The following is a 24,303-nucleotide window of genomic DNA, read 5'->3' as shown; positions in this document are numbered from 1 at the left end:
GCAGAGCTGGCAGGGCAGCCAGAGCTTCCCCGCTGACTCAGCGAGCAGCTGCCCGCACCTGCCCCGTGCAGCGGAGCCTGGCTGCGGGCTGCTCCGGCTGACAAAGGAATGGGTGCGCCGAGGAGCTCCACCTGAGACCTCACCTCAACCTCACCAAAGCGCGGCCTCCAAAGGACACTGCTCACTGCTCAGCATGACCTGAGGATTTGCCTCCTCGCGCTATGCAAACCATTCACCACTGAGAATCTCCCTCCTGTTCCTTTTCTTTCTCTCACSCTATCCCAGCACTGTTCAACTAACAAATATAAWTWTTWTTTWWAAAAATTCTTTTTCCTCCACAGCTATCGAATTGTCTGGATTGCTACACWCTTTTAAAAAACAGATATTGAATATCTCTCTACTCAACAAATCTACTCTGTAGCATAAAGAATTCCCCACAGGAAGTCTGTGAGGCTCAATCGCTATGACACAGTCAAGGGAAATTTAGACAGTCAAGGAAAATTTAGTCTGATGTTTGAGAAGCCAGGACAAAAAGGATCAGCCCTTCTCAGGATGAAGAAAAGGTGCCTGAGCTAAGTGGGGCTGGCAGACCAGCGCTGAAATACTCTTCAGATATGCAATTACAGCTATCCCTAGGGGTTTTGCTTTTGTGTTGTTGTTTTTTAAAACCCTTCTCCAGAGTCAACAATTTGCCTGAATCGCTTCTTATTCATTTCATCTTCATGACTTCTGAAGGCATCTAATGAGGCACTTTGAAGTTTGCCTGAAAACAAAACAGAACCAAGGAAAAAAAAAAAAAAGAAAAAGGCAACCACCCTGAGGTGACATTAAATCTTTCTCCTGAAACTATAAGCTTCAGGATTACAGCTCAGCTCTGTTTTGTTGTAACACCATGCTATCTTTGGATTAATGGGCTTTGTCCTTACTGTATTAAAGTATCTTGGGAACCAAAATCCAAAATGTGGCACCTGTGATATGGTTTTGCAGGCTTATTCACTTATGTATGGAGTCAGGGCAGGATCTGAAATGTAAAATTGGAGATAAGCATTTTGTTTTTTCAGGTTCTGTTCCAAACAATGTCTTCACCTACTTAGTTTTTAAAACACTGCAGGTGGGATTGTGAGTAAATTGTCTGTAAAAACAGTGAGAAAAATCTGGAGTCACTTGTGGTTTTCAGCACAAAGCTTTGCATTTGCAGTACTGTGAGTGTATTATCTGACCTCACATCTCTTAGCCAAGCCCACACATAAACACTCATAAAACTACAGAAGAAAACACAATAAAAACATTATTTAACTTGATTCCCTGATGGCTTCTTGATCAGCCCTCCAGAAATACACATACTTYTGAATATTTTTTTAAGAAGAAATCMAAGAAGCAGGAGATCAGTGGAGATGTGGCCAGTCTCTGCTGAGGCTGCAACTTGCCAGATCAATCAGCTTCGTGATTGTTGCCATCAACTGAAGGATTTCTTCCTCCACTTTAAGGTAGCCAGTCTGCACGGAGGGAATCCATGGAATCCAGATCAGCACGTGGTATTGTGCCACCAGCACCTGTGTTGCAAGAAGGGGCTGTTTTTCCCCTCTGTATTTTGTTACAGCCAAATCCTGGGAAGGAAGCAAGCCTTGGCACTGACCAAGAGGTCCATGTTGTTTCAAAATGTGGGCAGGATGGTAACAACTTATCTTGCTATTTGCCTACATTTTACTTTTTGCACCCACCCACAGAAGATAAGTGTGTAAATTTCTTTGAGAGCCGCATGTTCTACTGAGTTAACTGATTGAATGGTGATGGAGGGAAGCTCAGAGCTGCTGGTGGTGGGACACTCTTCTGAAGTGTGTTGGACACATGGATGGGATTAACTTTGATTTAGGTTCCTGCAGCTGACACTTCTACCCTTATTTCTACAAAGCCAGAGTTTCAAAGGATCCCTCTTTGGCAACATCTTTTCTTCTTGTTGTTCAAAACCAAAATTTCTGGATTCTTGCGCAGCACTTCCTAACTCAAAAAAATAAGAAAGTTTACTTCAGAACAGTCTCATACACAAGCTGACAGAGAGTTTGCCAGGAACTGGGAGCTGGAGTCAGGGCTGTGTGTTTTTTGTGAGAAGCTTTGATGTGAACAGCAACACACGTAGCTCCTGAGTCACATAATGAAGCTTCAGTGCTTGAAGGCAAGGAGGGCAGAGCAAGCCACACCTTTGACATTTTGCCCATACCCRGCTCCTCACAACAAAACATCCCTGGCTGTGCAGTCACTGCTTGGAAACGTTTTCATGATTTCCTGATGGTGCCACACAGTATTTGAGACAGCTCTACCTAGACAGCACATTCCCTTCRTTCCCCGATGGCAAACTCACAGAGATGACCTGCAACGTGATTCACCTTCAAGCTTCTTTCCAGATTTGTCAACTCTGAGGAAGCTGCATTAGGCACAAATCTTACTGTAATTAAAACATGTCTCAAGATAAATAGGCCATATTACTGAGAGATGGAATAGGGACAAATGAAAAAAAAAAAAAAAAAAAAAACCAACAAAAAATAATTGTTTGGAAATGTGAACAAAAGAGAAATTGCTTTATGACAGATCTCTCTTACCTGAAAGTAACATTTTGGGGAGAGAAAAGTTCTTTCTTCTTCAAGGCCTTGCTGTTCAAACACAGAAGTATAAGTTACTAATTCATTATTCTGAGGTTGATAAGTATGAAAGCGACCTATCATCTTATTTATGTACTTTAGAAAGCTAATTTTGCTCCAAAAGCCTGTTAGAGAAATGGTTACTTCATTTTCACAGCTGTTAGAGCTTGTTCTACAACACACATACACTGAACTCTCTGTTTAACCTTAGATTAGAAGGAAGCTTTTAACAAGCATTTCTGAGCTAAAACCATATGTCTGTCCTCAGCATATTTAAAATACAGCAACTGATAAACAACACTCACCACATTGCAAAGCAACTTCAGCAAAGAACAATTGCTCCAGCACTGCTAGGAAAGAGCACAATGCTAAACACTAATTGAAGAAACCACACAATAATATTTTCTCTATTGGATAAAGAATATTCTACTTAGATCTCAAGTGGATGATGGGGTTTGGTGGCCAAGTCTCATATGCCTGGTGGTGGCTCTACTTTCAAGGAGGGTAAACTGCAAAAGAAAACAGGCAGGTAGCAGACATTTGCCACAGTTGTAAAGCAGCAACATTTTAACCACCTATCCTAGTTAGGAGCAGCTGAATAACAGGATTTAGAGCCAAGGAACTCAAGAATTCGTAGATTAAATTCATCTTTCAGTTGAGTTATTGCAATAAATAATAAATGGAAACTTAAGAAGCTGGAGGCTGACTGTAGTGTGGAAGCCCAAGTCAAAGATCAGGCAGGAACTGCTATGAGTGAATAAGGGTCAAGCCCCTCCTTTGCATGTTGATTTAAGCTCCAGAAACAACAGGTATATCCACTTGGAAGCATAAAAACAGAAGTCTGACTGAATTATGTTACAAAGATACACTTAGCTACCTTTTTCCTTTGCAGCATTTCCAGTGATGCCTCTTCAGTTCAGCMCCTCTGCTGCTGCTTCATAAATTCAATGCAGCAGCAAAAGAGTCCCAGATATTGGCCTAAAAATGAGTTGGGCAACCAAAAGTATCTTCTGTTAATATAAGTAAGCCTGGATCTGCATAAAATCACGGCCTTCAAACATTTTCTCTGGTAAAAGATAAATTAAGATAGTTGTAGTTCCCTCAGGCCCATTTTAATTAAGYAAGAATGCTCAAGGATAAACGAACAAAATTAGCTCAGTTTGGAGCAGCTTTTAACTACACAGTGAACCCCATTGATAAGTGGAGTCACATYGAGTGAGACACTTCCAGAGGAGATCTGGGTGGGATCACAGGGTGAGAGGAAGAAGTACCGGAGACCTTGAAAAAGATTTATATAGTCCTGAAGTATGTTTTCAAGTGAAAATCTATACTCAAAGCATCACAAGATAGACCTGCCAGCACAACCTGTATTTTTAGACACTATGTTATATCCTAGCAAGAAAAAGAGAAGAAGACTCCCAAAAGTACAGCTGAGTGGTAACTACAACTTCCTTAGATTGAACAYGGGCAAACTGTGACATATAAAGTGCTCTTCACTTTAGGGAGATTTAAAATAAATAGAAATGCACACAACAGTGACATCTGTAATTCCATGGCATTCAAGACTCAASTCCACTTGCATCTCTGTGCCTGTAACTGAGAACTTGCAGATACATTAATCATGAAAAATGTGCATGATGCCTTTTTTCATGCATTTTGTTGGCACTGTCTTCRTGATTAACTGAATGCATTTGGCCTTATTTTCAACCGCAGCTGCACTGATTTAAGMAAAGAGTGACTTCAAACCCATTTAGTCAAATGCTGGCAAAAGCCTGTAAGATATGTTTGTTTTGGTTTAGCTAACATGGGCTGGGAATACACAGTAAAACCAAAGCTAAGTATGAGTAAGACCCTCTTAAATTCAAATAAAGTTGTCTCTATTGTGAGTGCTTAAGTAAGTTATTTTAGAATCCTGCTCCAGTTGAATCAGCCTCACTTTCCCATCCAGATGAGGCCCCTGTTTCAAAGATGCTTTTTCAAAGTAGTTTTGTGGATTGGTAAAAATTCTGATGAGCAGTTCTGAGGAAACACTTTGGCAAAAGGATCTGTTAAGTATCCAACCCCCCCCCAAAAAAAAAAAAAAAAAAGGAAAGAAACTAACCTTTGTGTTCTGTTTAAAAGAAAAACAGTTTCTAAACTGTAGATGAACCTCTTATCTGGTAAATCTCAAAATCCATTAAATGGCTTGGAGAACAGCAGTGCAGGGGAGGAAGGCATTATAAATCATCTAGAAAAAGAAATATAGACCCCCAAGTCCATCTCATACATGCTGGGCAGAGCACATACAAGTTTCTCTGGCTATTGAGTAACAACCTTTTTTTTCACTTTTATACAGGCAATCACCACAGTATGCACTTTATCAATCCAGTATCACCAGAGGGGAGTTGCAAGGGAAGAGGTGGGGGCAGAGGGAGAAAGGAAGAGCTGCCAGCACTGGGCTGCAGCTCAGCCAATGCTTGATTGCAGGTATAAACATTACACGCTGCATCAGCAAAGCTGTGCAGAGTGAGCCATAAACCTCCCAGGAGGGGCTTTACAGGGAAGGCTGACAATGCAAGTTCAGAGTCGCTGTGTTATTTGGAGACATCCTGAGCAGCTAAAAATACATTGCAGCCTTTAGGAAGAAAGCAAAGGGGAAATATTYTTCTCCTTCCAGTGCAAAGGGGTGCGGGCAAAGGAAGGAAAGAAAAGGTTGTGAAAACCCCCATGAAAGATGTAGCTTGGGGAAATCCAACACGTGTGGGAGCAAGCAGGTAAACCACCTGTGCTGCCAGTTGTAACAGYGAGATCCTGATGCTTGAAATGACTTTAAATGCAGGAAAGATTGTAGCCAGGGGCTTGCTCTAATCGTCACTGTACTATCACCTTTAATAACTTGTCTCTGCCTGAGCAGATCCAGTGCTCACATAGCAGCTATTAAAACTAAATTGCCCTCATTAATAGAATTTCCAYATTCCTTCTGTGCATGTATCCCAGTGTCCTCTCTCAACAAACACTGAGCTTTACCATAAGAGCTGGCAGCAGAATATCCCCACTTTATGCAGTGTGACAGATGCAAGGCACTCCTGAAGTTGGGGCTCGAACACATTMCTTAGAACTGTCCAGTTTAAAGCCTCAGTCACTCTGGGAACTCAGGTCAGGCCTCAGAAAAGTGGTGGCTAATAAGAAGCACTCTGCTCAGCAGAGAGGTGCTCTGCTTACTAAAGGCAGGGGAGGTGTCACAGGTGGCATTTCATATTCACGGTGTGTGAATACCTCAGAATGTTACAGTGAGAATAGACCTTGATTATACCTATCAAGTGAGATTATGTAAATTCAGAGCAAATTATCTGCATTATTTTAAACAGCTCTGTGATAGAGGATGAAGGTACTAAATAGGCTACAAACATAACTGAGTAAATGGTGTTGGTAATTCCCCTGAGCAGAGATTCTGCAATGCCATAACTGTTACAGAGGGATGAACTGCAATCTTGATATAAAACGTAATTCAGAATGCAGCTCATGTTGGAACATTGTCCTGGAAATAAGTTCAGAGCAGCTCTGAGTGCCAGAAGGAGTTGCTGCCTCTGCTATAGATGTTATGTGACCCTGAATAAATTACTCAGACTTCCATTTTATCAGCCTATGCCATAAGGATGACACRCATCTCAAAGGTGTTTAAAGAATTAACTCCTTAATGTTTGTAAAATGATTGGTGAGCCCTCTCCAGGCGGTGCTGTGAAGGGCAGACTGCAGACATCGTGGCTTTCAGATTCTAACTGTGATAAGGAAAGCTCCTRCAGGAATGTGCTGCTAGAAAACTTAATGCAGCTGTTAATCCCCAAAGGCTCTGATTTGCAGAACGAAGACCAGAATGTGCAGACTGTGGGGTTGTGAATAAAAATGACCTATTACACAAATTCTCAAGCTTTCACTACTGAAAAACGATGCAGTATCACATATTCCTTAAGTACAAAAGGAAATCATGCTCCCAAATGGCCAACAGACCACTCTACCAAATTTCCAGGCTCAGAAATGAGGCAAAAGGAGTCCTAATAAAGCAAAACGAAGAGTAAGTGGCAAGCAGGACACAGATTTTGGAATGTAGAGATCTTTGCACTACAAGACCAGGATGCCTTTGCAGAGGAATCAAGTGCAAGAGCAAGCACAAGGTGAGAGGCCTCCATTTGCAGAAGCGATACATTTAATGAAAATTCAAACTGACAATCTGAATACACATCTAGYTTGGTCTTTTCTCCTTCCTGCCTGTATCATTTCCTTAGGGGAGATTTCAGTTCTTGTTCACCTCTGTTGTGATTCCCTTGAAGTCTCAGCTGTTCCAGGGAAAGTAAATAGGGTTTAAAATTAATTATCAATTAAAATGAGGTTAATCAGGACCAGGCTTGTCATCTATTATCCTTGTAAGCGAGACAATCCTGTCCTCCTGCAAAACCCCTATAAGGAACAAGGCCAATAAGACTCAGCAACAAAGCCTGGTCCCTCGTGACCTTTGCTATGTTTAGGAAGAACAGCTAAAATAAGCTCTAATCCTCAGCCAGGCCAAACACTGCTGAGAACAACTGTATTTAACCCTTCTGGTGCCCTGTGTGTGTAAGTGTCCGGACAGCAGGATGTGTTTATTATCCCAAACTGCTTGTTGCAATGTCAGTTATTATGTATTCCCTGGATATGGACTTCCACCATCCCAGCAGGGAAGCACTTAAATTCTCCAGAACTTTTGCCACTTCACCAGAACACGTCATACTCTGGCGTTTTTTTTTGGTGCTGATGGGATGTCCTTATGCAGACATTTACAGAAGGCCTTTGTTAAAAATGCCTTCCAGGGCCTTGTTGTGGTGATGCCCTTGTTCTCACACACAGGACCACACAGGTAACTTGCAGGAAATCCTGGAATATTAAACTGTTAGAGAAGGAAGAAATCTCACCGCTGACGCAGGGAGTCTAAGAAACATCATACTTCCCCAGGCACAAAACAGAGATAGAGCATGCCTGAGCTCTGGCCTGTGTAAGTGATTAAGCTGCCTTTACATCCAAGAAATCTCCTAAGGAACCTAATTGTTACCTATCACTTCYATATCCATAAAGTGGGAAAGCATGCAACAAGCTTTAAAAAAAAAATCTAATTAAAGAGAAAATGCCTCTGAATGCAGGATACACCTGCGTCTCAGGTTTCACATTTACTCATATTTCTGTTAACCTGGGGATAGCCACAGATGTGTGATAGAATGTATAGTGTCAGTGCTGCTCCGGAAGCATCTTTCTCWAATAATCCCTGTGAGTCCCCCAAGCTTTTCCTGAAATTTTACTGCTGCTACAAACATGGAGGAGGAGACTTTCAGAGGCACAAGTGAGAATTGAAAGAACTTAAATTCTACTTACTTGAAACAAAAACATGAACACTTTACTCCCCTTTGCATGTTTAAATTCTTACAAAATCTGTTTTAGACCTCGGTCCTTTAACACTGGGTTAGAAAACAACACTTTTTTCTGAATCTGGGCATTGCCTGCTCTTCCTTGAATTCAAAATCAAACAGAACAGAAATATATTTATGCCTTCTTTAGTGTCTCTTTGACCTCCATTTTCATCTGGGTTTTTTCTATTCCTGTTTTAAAATAATTCAGTAGTGAGCGTGTGTGTGCAGGCACCTAACTTTAGTCTCAAAACATGTATTTTTTTTTTTTTTTTTAAAAAAAACCAACTAACCACAAGAACAATTTGTTTCAATCTGCTTCTGCAAGTTGTTAAGGGGGAAGCTCAGCTGGTACTGCCCTAATGGGCTTTATGCAAAGAGTTTCCTGACAAGAAGTGCCACAGAGTTCCAGCCTTTGCCTTTGCTAAAGCTTGCTGTGGCTCTAGAAATAAATTGAGTTGATCTGCATGATCTGGAGAAGAGCATCACAGAGGGTTAAAAAGCAAGGGATTCCAAGGCTGGAAAATCTATGCAAAGCTGCAGGTGGCCCCTGTTTGTGGACAGGAGATACCACAGAGAAGCCTCAAGGAACAGAAAACAAATGGAGAGAACCAWGACAGAGAGGGCACAGCAGATATGGAGTCAATGAACAGGATGGGAAAGCTCTCTGCCTTYCTTCCCTACAGTCCTCTGACCATTATGCAAAGGTGGAAAAGACAGAACAGAAAGAAAGCAAATATGCTTGTGGTGAGRCTTCATGCACCAAAACTGTGTAAAACCTCACATGAAAACACTTGTCTGCTGCAATTTACTCAATGTAGCTATCCACATATGACTATTGGGAAAAAAATCTTCCTGTTTGGCTAATTTTTTCAAAGCAAACTYGTACTTAAGAGAAGCATGATAACATAGGGCTACATGGTATTAATTTTTTCATCAATTAAGAAAAATTAGACTTTGTGGGATTTATAGCAAAGAAATTCTGGAGAGCCCAGGACAKCAGTATTAATGGTTTCTCACAGGCAGGTTACTCAAGTATCAGATTCCCATCTAACACCTGCTGAGGAGTAGGCTTTGCCTGGGCCTCTGTGGGCCACACAAAGTAGATTGTTCCATGAATTTCTGCTGAAGATCCTCTATTTTTGCAACTCTTTCAGYGAGTAGCTGCTACCACAGGCAGTGGCCCCACCTGACTGTCTCACTGGAGCCAGAGCTGGACACTGGYTCTTTGTAGAGCAGGCCTTAATAAAGTTATGTAGTAAAAGTTGATTCAGTATTTCCCTTTTAGAACAAAGAGGTGTGGAGATAGGGCCACATTGGAGCATAGYCTGCTCAATATCAGCAAACAGACATTCATTTCCTTTAAGGCACCCAAAAGTGGATCTTAAAATCTGCCTTCACAGGCAGAACCATATAAGCCCCTTCTAAAGATCTCAGCTAACCCCCAGTGCTCTGGGAACCATGWGAGCTGGGAGGCAGATGTGCACTCTTGGAATGCAACTTGGATTTCTGTATCCAGTTACTGTCTCAACAAAGACATTTGTAAAATGATGCTGTCTTCACCCTCTCCCTTCTCTCTTGCTGCATTACTGGTATCTATTTTTGGTTGGGCTTTTTTTAAGTGTTCCACTTCGAACATTTCGCTGTGTTCTTTGCCACAGTGCTCGAGACCTCTGTGCTCGGGATGCAGGTGGCGTGGCCCTGAATCAGAAAGGGTTCTCCTCGATTTAAAAATTCCACTCTTTTCAGTTTTAGTAAACTGAGTAAACGCAGGGGAGAAAACTCCTGCTGACCTGGCTGCTTTTATTCTGTGTAATCTTTTGTACAGACCAAATATTGTATTGCTTTATTTATTCTAGGCCAGTTAGAATGGTAACACTTTTGCCCTCCCACACGTGTGTACATGGACACAGATCTATTTCCACCATTATAATAATGAAAAATTACACCCACAACTGTTCCTGAGGAGAAACAGAAACAGTCTGTAATACAATAACATTTACAGTGCAGACTGGATACAATATGAGTAATTTATAAGGAAAATCCACACCCTTATCATTCAGTTTTATCTGTAGAAAACCTCAGTGCAGACAAAGCCCAGGGARCAGAACAGAGCTGAGGGACCCCCCTGGGCTGCCCCTCCACTGACCCTGGATCTGCTGTCGGCTGTGGCTGGGATGAGGTGTGGAATGCCCTCCAGTGATGCCGTGTTCCTATCTTTGGAAACACATTTTTGCTTCCCGCCTGGCTTTTGAGGCCTCTGGACAAAAGAGCAGCTTGTAGCCTCAGCAAGGCAAAGCAGTTCAAAACATTTGGGATGACACCACCACCTCATCAGCCTTGGGAATGAGAGGCACTGTGCACGTGTCACCTGGCTGCTGAACATCCTGCTCCTCCAGCAGGGCTGGCAGGCTGCAGGAGCCTCACACACAGCACCCCTAAAAGGAATATTTCTGTGACAGGTACTTAGCAGGAGGAAAGGAGGCTGAAGAAAGAGTGGCCTGAGTGTTGTCTGGGAAGATGGACTTTAAAGATGGGACTCGAATGGGCAAGAATGGAAGAGCAGGAGATTTAGGCATGGGTAAGAAGACTGTGAATGATATTACAAGAGAKAGGAAGCAGTGACCCAGTGCTTGAGTGGTCAGTGGGGCACAGGCTCTCACTCCAAATCTGCCTTAATCTTTGGGAAATATCCATACACAAGGCTGTAATTTCTACCTGTTTAGCACACCTTTGATTTCCATTTCAGTGCCATACACTGAAACCTGCCAATCTAAGGACTTGGCTCATGTAGAAACTCATTTTCCTGCTTCTCATGAATGCTGTGACCAGAYTCTCCACCTGAGCCAGGAATAACAGCAGCAATTAGGACAAGGCTCTCATCATCCTGCAGCACAGAACACGAGYGACATTGATATATTATGGAAAGAGGGTAGGAAGCATTATCCAGAGACTTTCTGCAGCACACTGACATCTGTGAGGATGCTGTCATTTCCCAGCTGCTAGGCAGGTATCCTTCAACAGACTSCCCTAAGGATACTCAGGCACTCCCAAACTGAGCTGTGGCTGTCAGTACCAACCTCAGTAAATCCTAATTTCTTCTAAWTGTTAAGGCTCACTTGCCATACTGGAAGTGTGGGTAGCCTGGCTAGATCAGAGGCAGCCATACCTATTTCCATTTTCAGCTGAACATTTTCTTTCCAAGAGGTTTTAGAATGGCTTAGAAGAGCCAGGAGCAAAGGRGATGGAGCGTGCCCTTTTCTGACTGGCCCAGCTCCATGGCAATTACTGGATTCCACAAGAGGTCAGTGACAATCTGTGCCCTGTGCCAGGACGCAGCCGTGYGGCCGCTGCCTCTGCTTTGGCACCAGCAGAAGGATCCCTGTGCCAGAGCAGAGGATGACTTCCTGAAAGGTGAGCTACAGCCAAGTGTCCAGCTGCACTGCTTTCAAAATGCATGGAAAGCTTGGAGCATTGGAAAAGTGCTGTGGAGGATGGCAATTAAAGCTCATCTACACACTAACTAGGATTAAGACAATTTTAAGATGCTATGGCCAAAGAAGGTATGTACGTGCAGGCTTACACTGAAATAATTGTCAGATTAAATCAAAATAGACTTTTGTTAGTTTAGTTCAAAGAGCAATTAGACAAACCCGTTTGGAACCGCAGTAGAAGAAGAAAGCTTCTTCGGAACCACAGAGAAGAAATTAAACTTGCCTCCAATTAAGATAAGAGGTAAATATTTTGATGTGCTCAGGATCCTACTAAACTAGAAGATCTGATGGATCTGAAATCCATCAAACAGAATCTCTTACGTCATACAAATAAAGGCAAAAATTTTGCTGACATCCATCATTTTCTTTTAAAATGTCAAACAAGAGTGCAAGACTGATAGCCCAGCAACACTGCTGCTGCTGTCAGCAACTCATTTAATCAATGGAGATGTTAATCCTAATAATGTCCTGGACTCCATTTAATTTTGATTACATCATTGTTTTTCCTCAGTCAAATTGTGCACTGCTCAGGTTTACAAATAAGTGCTTTGTGTTTGATATTGCMTTTCTCCACCTCGAAACTTCTTCTRCCACTTACACTTTTGCTTGGCTTGTAAATGGTCTGGCTGAGGTTTGAGAAGCTGAAGCTCCATCTGCTCTGACACTGAAAATCCAATCGTGCATTTCATTTTCAACAGCCACTTGCCCTAGACTGCTGGTTRAGATTCTGCCCATGGGTAATGTTCCCAGCATGGCAGTTCCATCAYCACCTTCTTTCCCCTAGAATCAGTGCATTTAGTGACACCATCAAACATGAAATATTTCTATTCTTGACACAYCTTCTATTTTTGTTCTTTTAGGTCTAAAATTTAAATGGCTTCTTTAACACTAATAACCAAGCTGAACTGCAGTGCAAGCCAATAGGAAAAATAGCTCCAGTCCTTGTATAATAAGAAAAAAATAAATTATTTGGTATCTTAGTTGTTCAGTAGCCTATATGAAAGCAAATATAACAATATCCCTTGTTATTTGAAGCACAGTAGGCAATTCCTTTCAGAAGACAAGTGGCGAGTTATTGCTAGAGAAATGATAACTATTCTTTAGGGGTCAGCAGCTCTTCTAGGACCCTGCCCAGCCCTCTCCACCCACCATGAAATGGATTTTAAAACAGAAGATATAAAAATCCAGTAATTTCTCTGGCTTCTATGAGTAAATTTATCCTCCAACATAAATAAATGGATATCTAAATACAAGCTGAATGTGGCCAGAAGGGATGAAAAACACAGGAAAAAAAAATAAAATGAGAGCAAATGGCAAAATGGAAAACTAGCAAATACAGCATTTAAAATAGCTCCTGTGGTGAYTRCAGGGCTTGAAAACCACTTGAATASAGCCAGCATGTTTATCACCTCTGAAGAAGCAATCTTGTGAAACCCAGGTCTGGTAGGTTTTTAATAGCAGATTGCTGAGTGGTTTAAATATCAGTTCAGTAATTAAAAGTCCAGTTGTTCTATATAAGAGCAGATTAAAAGCATTTCCTTACTTKCTGCTTTGCTTCTAAAGCCAGAAGAATGACAACAACCTTCCTAGATTTCACTTGGACTTAAAAATTTRTATCTGTTTATGTTAATATTATGCTAATAATTTCTCAGTTTTGCTAAAGACACATAAAATTTATATGTGATTTCCCAACACACAAGAACGTGTGCAAGTGGTCCCAAGGCTGAAATTCTGTGTAATTGCTTTTGCTGCAGAGTTCATCCTTCTTATTCAGGTCCTACAACTAATTTATTATGTGTCTTATGTCTGAGCTTGTCAGCACTTTAATTATTTCCTAGAGAACTGGCTTGTCTGACCTGGAAAACCACTGCTGTCCATGCTGCTGGTATCGGGACATGGAACACTTGTAGCTTAAAAATATAAAACCAGTAAGGCCAGGGAAAATGAGTTTGGGATGGGCTGCAGCTTCCTGTGAGCCAGGGCTGTGCCATCCAAACGGAGCATGAGCTTTGGTCTCTGCAGCCCCTTCCAGCATTCCTGAAAAACCTGGGACCTCAGCCTTCAGTTGGAGCAGTGATCAGCCAGCCAGGAAAACTCAGCCCTGGCCATCACCCTGAGCATTGTATTGAACATGTTTAAAACTTTTGGGATCACCAGAATTTGTGTAGTGGGAGCAGAGAGAAAGGCTCGACAGGGTCTCTGCAAGGGCAAGCAGTGACAGGACAATGGGGTTTGGCTTTAAACTGCCAGAGGGCAGGGATGGATGGGATATTGGGAAGGAATTGTTCCCTGGGAGTGGGGAGGCCCTGGCACAGGGTGCCCAGAGAARCTGTGGCTGCCCCTGGATCCCTGGCAGTGTCCAAGGCCAGGCTGGGCATGGCTTGGAGCAGCCTGGGATGGTGGAAGGTGTCCCTGTCCATGGCAAGGGTGGGATGAGATGAGCTTTAAGCTCCTTTCCATCCCAAACCGTTCCATGATTCTGATAGTTTGAGTCTGGCATATTCTTGAAGCATCTTTATCTGACTTTTTAATATCAGACAGTTATATGTCAGCCACTCACCTTAGATTTGATCACAGTAACCTGGTTTTGGTTACAGCATGTAATTTAAGTTCATAGTAAAGGACCAGCTTTGAGATCTGGAAAATCAGTACAAGGCAACTTAATTTGAACAAAGTTAAATTTTCAGTGGTTTCAACAGGACACTTTAAATCATAAATGCCATTTTAAAGGATTATTCTTGTTTGGTTTGCTTTAGCTTTTCAGCAGTAGCAACGTTACTTCAGTTTTGACAGTTTTGTATTGTATGTGTATAGGGTAAATTTGCTCATTACAGTTCAGTTTATATTAGACTCAGTAGAGCACTCAGTCCAGGACAGCACTACTTAAATTATTGTTAAATATATTATCTCCAACTCACTCTGTCTTTCAAGCATTAAGTAATTTAGTTTTTAACAGTGTCATGTCACTGCTGCTTTGGACTTGTGCATTTTCAGAATAGACAGACACTTTGGTAGAAGAGCTGCTCCCACACATTTTCTTTTCCCTCTCTTCCATGGAATCACTCAGAATGTAGAGAGCATCTGTGTATTTGGGTTTGGATGATGTGACCTACTGGGAAAAAAGGAATTGGGCATTCTTCCTTTMCATGGAATTCTCTAGGCAGGCACATGCATGCAGGAACAGACACAAGGGTGTGCTTTGTCACAGAAACTTCTGTACGTACAGCAGCACTGGAACTTTGAACAGCTCACACAACCTGAGAGTGGCTCAGAGAAAGCAGCTCTGGAGAGCTCAGTGTCTATRCCAATAAAGCCACCGGTTGAGCTGGTCTTTTTAATGCTTTGTGTGCCTTGGAACACACTTTTACTACATGCAGGAGTGTATCTTTGAAGGCAGCAAAGCTTTTGGATTGGCACAGTTACAGTGCTGGGCGAATTGTAACATCCTGGAAAATCCCTTTTAAATGCCAGAACTAGGTCTTGGATCATATCCAAGCATTTGCAGCAGGCACAGCACAACAGCTTTTGGAATTTAGCAGACACTTAAAACGGTACAGACACGTTCAGTAAAGCTAAGAGCACTTGAAGTTGAGCAGCACAAAATAACCCAGGACACAGGATTAAGTGGAGTAAGATTCCTATGGGGAAATGACGTGCTTGCTGCTGGGTGAACAGGGGAGGGGGAGATTGCTGAGGAAGCTGAGCCTCAGGTTCATGRTAAACACACTTACAGCAATATCAGCTCTTCCACAGTGGCTGAACAGAGATTTCTAGGAAGATTTCTCAACTAGGAGCTGTTCCAGCTCTTTGCAGGGACTTATGCCCCCAGTATCCCAAGTGCTAATTGATAATGAGAGCAGGTCTCATGCCCGCCTTTCTGGCTGCTGTCAGATGGCTGCTCACAGAGGAGCTGCTTCAGCTTCAGGCTGCCAGCTGGTAAGAAACTTTGGGATGATCCCGAGCCATCAGGCACGGCCTGAGCGGGAACTCCTACAGCTATGAACTCATTTGGGATCTACCCCAAAATCAATAAGCCTGTAGCTAAAACTATGGCTGCAGATCTGCAGATACCTAAACCACATCTGGCTAGCTATAAGCAGCTATAAAACTTCCAGCCAAGTCCCTCAATTACTTTCCTAAAGTTAGCCTATTTACAGAAASTGAAATTAAAATTAATCCTATTTTATATTATATTTCTGGTTCTGCAAATCAATGGTCAGATTGTGGGYAATGCAAAGCAAGCTCAGTTTTTAGTTATAGACTTTAAAGAAGTCTGCCTTAGGAATGCCTCACCCTYTCTGTTTCACACTGTGTTAAGCCATCATTAGCTGCCTCAGTGCTTTAAAGRGATATTGTCTGGTGCGCTGGCAGGTTTTACTGCTGTCTTGCACACAGTTTYATAAGTATTTCTGAAACAGAGTGTTTGAAGAATTCTTTCTAAGTGCTAAGACTGGGTTTGCAACAAAGAGTGAGTCTGAAGCCTTAGGACTATGATAAAGTAACCCAAGAGTAACACTACAGAAAAAAATGAAACAACACTTCTGTGTTCGCAGAAGATTTACACAAACTGTCTATGGAAACTGTAGTATGATGTTTGATTTTATTTAATGAGGTGYTAACTGATTTTGGGTTGTCTTATGCAATGCTCACATCCCTAAAAGGCTAAAATTCCAGTGTTTCTGCAGTATGTGAGGCAAAGAAAAGCAAGTGTAGATGAGCAACTGATGACAAATTGAGCAATGTAAACAATTATTTTAGTGTGTTATAAAACCTGAAAGTTCAGAATCCTCATCTCAGCAGGACCAAACCTGGTTTTCCCCACCTTCCGGGAAAGACTGGTTTCCTATATAATTTCAGAATGGCCCTATGCCACTGGGACAGCGAGATGCTGTGATCCTATAAAGGTGATGACCCAAGGCATGACATAAAATGTACTGAATATGAGGAAAAAGCCTTGTGCTGGAAAACCCACTGAGCCCTGCTTTGTTGGTAGGAAAAGAGCTGCTTTTTRTGCACAAGGCAGGAAGTGAAGGCCACAAACTCACGTGTCAAACTTCCATTTGCTGTGACACATCCCTTTGCCCACTTGCAACTTAAATTTGTGTGGCATTTATGGATCTGCAGGTGCCAAAAGCACTGGCAGTGTAAAAGAGTGGGTAGACAGAGAAAAAATACTGTAATACATGGGTTGAATAAGAAACAAATCCCAGGCTTACAGGAAATCTTAGGTCACAGAATATGAAAATAAAACATTCGATGTGGCAGTACACCTGTTCTCTTTCCCCCAGTCCCAGGTACAAAGATCCAGGGTGTCCCAACTGTTCTTCTACAGCTTCTGCTCATTGGAAGGACATTTTTTTTTTGTACTAAATATTTAACAGAATATTCAGTATTCCCTTAGAGAAAATGGGAAGCTTGAAGTCCACCAGCATGTCACAGAGAAAATGCCTTTTTTTGGCCTGCACATAGTACCTGACATGTAGCCAAATGAAAATTCATCTACTGCAATAATGATTGTCCCAGTGATTTACTTATCTTTGCCTAGACATTACAAGCTCCATAGCTTTTATCCACAAATTTTGAAAGCTTATGGTCTGTTTTTTCCAGGTCATTAATAAATTTAGGATGTCAGCCTCAACAGCAAACCCTGGAATACTCAATTATTATTTTTTGTTTCACTGCAAGGTGCAGCCATTCTTAACAACTATTTTCCTTAATGCTGCAATTTGTGTTGAAACCACACAATTAACCTCCTGTTCTAAATGCCATCATGTAGGTGTTATCTTTGTGTCAAAATTGTGGATATGTGTAAATTCAAATTATTTGTTGAGGTTCTGGATGCAAGAGGTCATCTGAAGATATAATCACAAAAAAAAATACCATTGGCTGAACTTGGCAATCGTTTAAGAAGGAAATCCTGATATACTGGAAGTTTTATCTAGCAAGGGAGGAATGGCAGGAAATTTTCTGTGGAAAATAATRTGTTGAGTGGTCTGCTGTAGCATTGTTATTTCAGAGAGACTTCAGGGATGTTTGCAATTGCTAATGTGACATGAAAACTCTGAACAACTCTTGAGGCTGTTGAGAATTCCCTCCAAAACATGTGAAGGAACCCTGAACTAAGCATTCCTGGGGTCAGCCCACGCTGCCAAGTCAGAGCTATGTCCATGAGAGAGGCAACCTTCTAGACTGGCCATCTCTCTTGGATTTATGCCACTGTGGAGCCACTTGAAAAAATTCTTTTATGGGGTTTGGAGCTTAAATTGGGACCATCTACTTYTGAACTAAGATTTTTTAAAAACCGTCAGAGTTTTTCCCCTTTCCCTCCAAGAGGATTTTTAGGTCTTGACTAGGATATACAAACAAAAGATGATTGATGAGAATATTCATCCTCTGCTGCTTGTTTCATTTACTAAGCACTTGGGAATCAGACAAAAAATGTAAACCAAAACCAATTCCTAATATTTCATGTGTGAGATGAAAATCTTTCTGTAAAATACTCTGATAGTACTGTAAAAATGTTGTATCTGGAAAATAACAGCAGCTCTTTGGGAATGGGATTTGTTGTTGAGCTGACTGACTTCCCAAATCCCTTCTCAGAATTTAYGATTTGCGTCTGTGAGCCCTCAGTCAGAAACTGGAGATACTGTGACAACTCATTCTGTTTCTAGCACTACATTAGTGGGACATCACCAAGGTGTGTCACCGAGTACTCTGGGGCTGCAGAGGCTGGCACAAGATGACACAYGGCACTCYCCTTCTCTTTACTCACATCACTGARCAAAGGATTCCCACTAGGAAATTTTTGATATCATGGAGACACAAATAAAAAGTCAATTTTTATAACCAAAAAATCAATTTATTTCTCTTATGCTCCATCATCCTAAGCTGCCAATGCTGTTCCATGTACAGGTGCCCTACAACAGCCCATTCACATAGAGGAGCAGCACCTAAGGTAGTTTTTGTGACGGACAGCGCTAACTGCCTCAGCAATGGGATGAAATTAAAACCTATTTAAGCCAAATACTGTGTCATCCTGAAGGATGCAATCCTGTTTACTCTTACTGCACAGGCAGCCAAGCTCTGACTGCCCCAGATGGAGCAGATTAATTCTGATGCATTCCTTCTCTGAATGTCATCCACTGAACGTGGTTCTGTAGCCCAAAAGCTCCACTTGTAATTCCATGAAGTGTCAGAAATCACGGCATTTATTAAATCTTGTTCTACATTTAAGATTTGTGATAGCTTAAAGAGTAAGATTGTATCTATTACAAGGTCAAAGTGAATAGTAAAACAACACACTAAGGCTGGCTGTGCTTATCTTGAGTCAAGTGTCACGGGGGAAAGTGTCTCCCAGAAGGAAAGAGCAGACCAAGCGCAGGGAAGGCAGAACTGGAGAGACCACTGCAAAACAAGCATATTCCATTTTCCCTTCAGAGGCCTCCCATCTGGAGCAGCGCGGGAACAGGAGCAGTTCCTATTGTCTGCGGCCCATGGCTGGCAGCACTGTGCCATCTGCTGATCCACGCAGCTGTGCTGGAGCCTTGAAGGTAAAGCAGCCAATCCATCTCTGCCCACAGCCTGCTCTGATTTCAGCACTGCTGCAGGAGAGCCTGAAACGCAGGCTCTGCTCAGCCCTGCTGCACTCCASAGCCAAAACCACGGGGTATCAAAGCACAGCTGACCATGGCATTCGTTCCTTGGATCTCTGTCAATAAGCTGCTCCCCAGACTTACAGCTTGAACCATGGCAAAGAAAAATAAAAGAGAGCTTGCCCTAAAGTAACTTCCTGCAACCAACAGGATGGTGCCTGATACAGGGCAACAAACTGGTGCTGCCCAAGGGGCTCCCAGTCCTGCCCAGTTAACCCCTTCTTCCCGAGCAGGCCACCCCTACATTTGTCCTGGGCAATTGCTCACCTCCCTCTGACAGTGCCAGCATTTTTCCAGGAATTCTGCCTGTGCCCGAATACTGGGAGACCATGTGGTAACTCCATTCGCTGCGTGTGGCCAGCTGTACAATTCCATTATGCAAATGACAGTGCTGATAATTAAAAGTGTTTATCAAGTAACCACAGAGGAATGGGGCTCTCCTCCATGACCAAGCTGCACTCCTTGTCGTGGTGGGACTGTTTAATGTGCCTATCTGTTATCTTTGCTACAACTGCCTTACCCAAGACACAATCAGTATTCGTCTAGGACATGACTGACCTTCATATAATACTGACAAAATAAGGTATCTGGCATCTCCAATTTGGCATTTAACACCTGGAAATTTGCTCTGAAAATTCAACCTATTTTTCCGTTCTTTTCTGAAAAAAAAAAAATAAATATGAGAGATTCAGCAAGAAAAAAACAGAAGAGAATGTCTGGCCAGGTCACACAAAGAAAAGAAGCTTCTATGAGGCATGTTGTAATGATGGTGTTTTCTAAGAGTTGTTTCAAGAGGAAAAACCAAAAAACTCCACAAAAAAATCAGAAATTATCCACCAGCAATGTAAAGTTTAAAATKAAGAAAGAATTGAATGAAGTACTAACACAACTCTGAAATGGTTTGATTTTCACATGGGAATATGTCACAYCACAGATTTTTCACTCACAACCACTGCTATAAATGGACTTCAAGGGCAAAATGATGTCGAATTCATTTGAGAGTAACAACTGGAGAAAAAACAGCAATGGAAGTGAGCTCAGAAATTTTACAGCAAAGAAACAAAAGCCAGTCACCAAGCAGCGAGAAACAGGGACCAGCTGGGGTCAGACTGGACAACTTCTGTCCTGACCAGTGTCACCATTGATTCCACCAACCGAGTTAACCTTATCCTAGAGTAATCCAGACACCTTTGGAAGGGGATGATGTTTTACTTTACATAACTATGAAGAACTAATTCCCATTTCTTTGATTCCTCGAGGTTCCAGCTGGGATTCAACCAGCTGTTTCCTGAGGAATGAGGCTGTAATCTTTGAAGTGACTGTCAAGCACACCAAAAGGCTTTAAGAATGTACAACTTATTATTTGTGACTTGGACTGCCAAAACTGTTTCCTCAAAAATGTCAAAACCAATTAACAATTTGACAAAGCCAAAAGAAATGTAATCTTTTGATGACCCTGATAAAACTTTTCAAGACAATTTTCCATATCCTGTCTGCCAGCTGCTAGCTCTGCAAAAATAACAAAGTTGTAGGAATTATTTTTATTAAAATGAAATAATTTACTTCTTCCTTGCTACAAATATGATATAATTTTCCATATTAATTCTCAATTTTTTTAGGGGTAAGAACAGTGTCATCAGCATAACAGCAAACTTCTGCTCGTCTGAAGACAAAATGGCACAAGTGTTTGTTAAAACCTAGTTAATTTACTGGAGACACAATATGACTTTGATATCTGATGTCTAAACTTGACAACACGGGTTCATTTGGCTAGATAAAAACACTCAATGATTATTCTTTATAACACACCCATGAGTCTGATATTTGATCCCTGGCAACTCCCAACATTTGTATGGTTTCTTTTTTCATGGGGGTCTTGGAGAGCTTCATTGGATAATACTACAAGGGTTGGGATTCCTCAAATATAAGCAAGGTGTGAGAAAATCAGATTTTTATACACGTATAAAGATACTTGACTAGTGCTGACAGTTGTTAATTGCCACCTCTGTTATTTTTTCCTTCCCATTAGAAAACACGGTCCTCAACAGAATTTAGTTAGAATTTATTGAATAATATTTTGAGGAGAGAAAGAGAAAAGGTGACAAAAAATGCTGCAGTCACTTGCAGCTGTTAAATTGTGTCTTTCTGGCAGCTTCATTTGAAGAAAAAATATAAACTCCAGTAAAAGGTGATTTATCACAATGACACATCACAACACCAAGCTCAGCAAGAGCCACTGAATGCACACACAAAAATGAGAATGAGAGGCAGAACACAGAAGAGAATAAAAACCCTGCATTCCTGATACCTTCAGAAATGACAGTCCTCTTCTCCTCCATTCCCCACATAAAGGCAGCTTTCTCACCAGGCTCCCAATTCAACCCTCTGGCACATTATCCACTCATCTGAGTTGTTTTCATTGAAAGGGACTTTTTTATGTTTGTTTTTTATTAAATATTTAAAAATTGTTTCACAAAAAAAATGTTAAGAAAAAAATACCAAATACTTTCAAGGTTTAGGGTTTTAATTACTTTGAAATGGCAACCCTGAGATTCGTTCTGTTGGTTAGAGCAAGGTGCAAATGACACCAAGGACAGTGGTTTGGTCCCTGTATGGGCCATTCACTTAAGAGCTGGACTCGAGGATCTTTGTGGGTCCCTTCCAAATCAGAATATTCTGTGTGTTGGAGGTTAAGAATTTTTGGGGGGGGATGGAGTTTTTTTTTTACTTTGTTGTTCAGATATATTAATGAACGAGTCACACCTTTAATGATTGAATGTTCAGAAAAGACAAAAGAAGTTGTTAAATTTTGGGAGGGGAGAAAAGCTTTATGACGTGTGTAACAGCACAGAAAAAACTGTCACTAAATTTGTAGTTGAGTTGGTTATTGCTATCATTATTGTTGTTTGTTTATCTTATTATACATATTAGTAAAAACTATTATTCCCTTTTCCCCATATCTTTATCTGAAAGCCCATAATTCCTAAATTATAATAATTCAGAGAGAAAAGAGTCATATTCACCACTTCAAGAGGAGTCCCTACTTTCATTGACAAACACCTGTCTTTCAAACCAAGACATTGTGATTCTGCCAACATCTGGCTCAACATCTCCCCCTCAGAAATTAATATTCTTAGATCAAAAGTTACTTTTACATTTCACCAAAAAGCAATTTTCTGTAGAAAAAGGATATAAAGCTTTTGGCAAGGCATTTTTACTTAAACTAAATGAATTTGTAAGTTCTTATGAACATGATGGCTAACAGTGCATTTGTCATGAGAGCAGTAACAGAATTTTGGTCTGTTCTGAGAGCACAAGCTTTTCTCTCCTGTGTAACAGCCAATTTTCCCGAGCTGTGAGCAGAGGAGGAGCAGACCCAGCTGAAGGGTCTGACAGGACACAGGGTTCTGCTCTCCTTGCTATGCTGTCTGCAGGTCACACTGTCCCTGTCTAAAGGCAGCGAGGGTCATGATGTACAGGAATTACTGACTTCGCCCCTCCTCAGTGTCCTGCACTTGGACAGAGAGTACAGACCTTCCTGATGACACTGCCTGAGTCACAACGCTCACCAAAAATGACATTCCTGGTTTAGAGGGCAGCACATCTAATGCAATATGTACCTCCTGATTCTGTGACCTGTTCCGTCACACACAGGACTGTTAGAGTGCTAAAACAAGCTACAACTGTGAAATGAAAACACAGTCACAGCTCCTTTCCCCTCTCTGAAGGAACTCATTACAATATTTTTCAATGCAAGATGGAAACTGGCCAGATGACCACTCTGATTTAGCCATCAGGTAGTGTGAAGGCTTCTTAAGAAGGAAGAAAAGAGGAAAATAACCACAGGTGTAGCACTTACAAGCTCAGCATCTTGCCAGCTACAAGATTCCCTAGCATCCAAATATATACTAAAGAATGGCTCCATTTGCTCACCTGCAGCACAATCCTTCCAACAAGGCCACTAAATCAGTCTTCTGCCCTAAACAAGATCCTACAAAGGAAGGCAGCTTTATATGATATCGGTTGCTGTGGGTATCACTGTATCTTGCTTTTAAATTAGCTCAGGTATGCTTTAAACAGTAGAAATAGGGGCTGCTGAGGAATTTCTGAAAGCCTGAGGATGCAGTTCCCATCAGAGATCATACTTATAGATGTTATGTTCAATAGCATTTCCTAAAAAAGGATTTCTCAATAGGCGCAAACTCTATTACAAGTTGCATTGGGATAAAATTACAGTAATATCACTACTTTAAAAGTTCTTCTCAATTTAAATGACCAAAAAATATAGAGATTTAAGCAGCTTCATTCCAGATTTTCACTTCTGTCAAAAAAAAAAAAAAAAAAAGCTGGGGAAGGAATAAAAATAGCAGCAAAGCTATGCGGTGAATACTGTCTTTGTCTACTACTCTAGTATAAAACAACAGAACCAGCAATAAGCAATCAGGGCAGCAGAGTTTGTGGGAATAAGTAAAACAATGCGCTTATGAAAAAAGAGAATCAGTGAAGTGTCTGGAAATGCTGTTATTTCTTTTAATATAGTAATAGAAATTTATTTCTTCAATTGAATCATAAGTGACCAATAGAAAAATAAAGATCAATGAAGACCCGAATGGTAAGCAACTGAAAATGACTGCAGCTGTATCATTTGCAGCCTTGTATACAAAATACCCAAAGAATTACCCAACAGATGCAAAAATAAACAAACTAACAAATGATGAAACAGCTCCCTGGCTGGGCTTTTTCTGCCAAATCTCTGCCTGGAGAGGACTTTTATGTCCATGTAATGAACCCTCAAAATTATGGACTTACAAAGGAAACAGCTGCTTAGCTATAATGGTAATTACCCTGGTCGGACTGAGAGTGCCCAGCCTCGAGGCTGCGGCTCAGGGCACCCGACTGGTGCAACGCAGGACTGGGAGCTGGGGCTGAATCGGTGCCACTGCCCAGAGCTCAGCACTGACTCATCTGTGCCATTTGTCACAGGACAGGCTGGGGACCAGGAGCCAGCCAGTGAGTCTGGCTGGCTGTGTCAGGCCTTCCCAGGAAGGACCAAAGGCTGAATGTGGTGATCCAGCCTGTGGGGAACCATCAGAGGGTGGTGGGTTATCAG

Source organism: Malurus melanocephalus, unplaced genomic scaffold, assembly GCF_030028575.1.
Source record: "Malurus melanocephalus ecotype Western Australia unplaced genomic scaffold, MMel_1.1 scaffold_316, whole genome shotgun sequence".
NCBI lineage: Eukaryota > Metazoa > Chordata > Aves > Passeriformes > Maluridae > Malurus > Malurus melanocephalus.
Note: the sequence above shows the minus strand (reverse complement) of the source record.